Genomic DNA, 1,143 nt, shown 5'->3' on the forward strand with positions numbered 1-1,143 from the left:
TTCTGACTCGAGTCAAGCTCGACAGTTTGAGCGGCCGCGTTAAGAGCGGTAAGGTGGTTTGCCTAGCAGCAAGCACACCCGGCAGGCTATTGGGGATCTGTCGTGGAATTGTCACGGCAGATGTCCTTAATGTCAGGACTTAGTCGTGAGGCCAACGCATCTATGTGGTAGCTTGAGAGGGGTTGAGTGGGACGAGAGACGCGAGGTTTTACCCAGGTTCGGCCCCTCACGATGGAGGTAAAAGCCTACATCCTGCTTCATTGATATTGATGATGATGATCACGGTTACAAGAGTGCTCTATCTTGAGAGCTATTGTCTAAACCTAACTTGTCCAACTTGTGGAACTTGTGAATCTTGTCCCTTTTGGGGAGCCCTGCCCCTCCTTATATATGTTGGAGGGGCGGGTTACATGTAGAGTCCTATTAGGATTAGGACTAGTCTATCTCTAATACAAACCGGATACAAGTCCAGGTCTTAGCTCCTTGTAAGATAATATCCTCCTGCCTTTCCTCTTAAACCGGTCCACCATTAAACGTGAACCGGCCTTCTGGGTCTTGGGCCTTGTCATCTGTGTTTCCCGCACGCCAGATCACCAGTGATTCATAATGACCAGGTGGGTTGCTTGTAAACCGCCAGGTCAAGGCGGGTCGCCAGTAACTCACCAAGTGTCAGCGGGGTCTTCAGATAATCCGCCAAGTCCGGCCGGGTTAACTTCCGGCCGGTTTACACTGCCAATCATGTAAACCGCCAATCCTCTAGCGGTTTACCAATGAAACGCCTAGTCCGGCCGGGTTATACTTCCGCCCGGTTTACGCCGCGGGGTATATCCCCGACATTAGCCCCCAAGTTTAGCTTGGATTTATTCATGGTAAACTTATGCTGCAAAATAAACACAAGAACAAATTTGACAGGTTATGCTCCGGGTTAAGAATTTTTGTAAACCGGTACCTGATCATCCTTAAGTCCTTGTTATTTCCTCCTTCTGGGAAATCCGGGTCAACAGACCAGCTTCATAATCAATTTTCCGACATTGGTCTGATATCCAGCCGGTTTGAAGATATAAAACTTGCCGGTTTAATATTACCAAAATGGCCAATTTATAAATATTGATGGTGCCGGGTCATAAATGTTGTCGACACCGG

This window comes from Triticum aestivum, chromosome 2A (assembly GCF_018294505.1).
Source record: "Triticum aestivum cultivar Chinese Spring chromosome 2A, IWGSC CS RefSeq v2.1, whole genome shotgun sequence".
NCBI classification, from domain to species: domain Eukaryota; kingdom Viridiplantae; phylum Streptophyta; class Magnoliopsida; order Poales; family Poaceae; genus Triticum; species Triticum aestivum.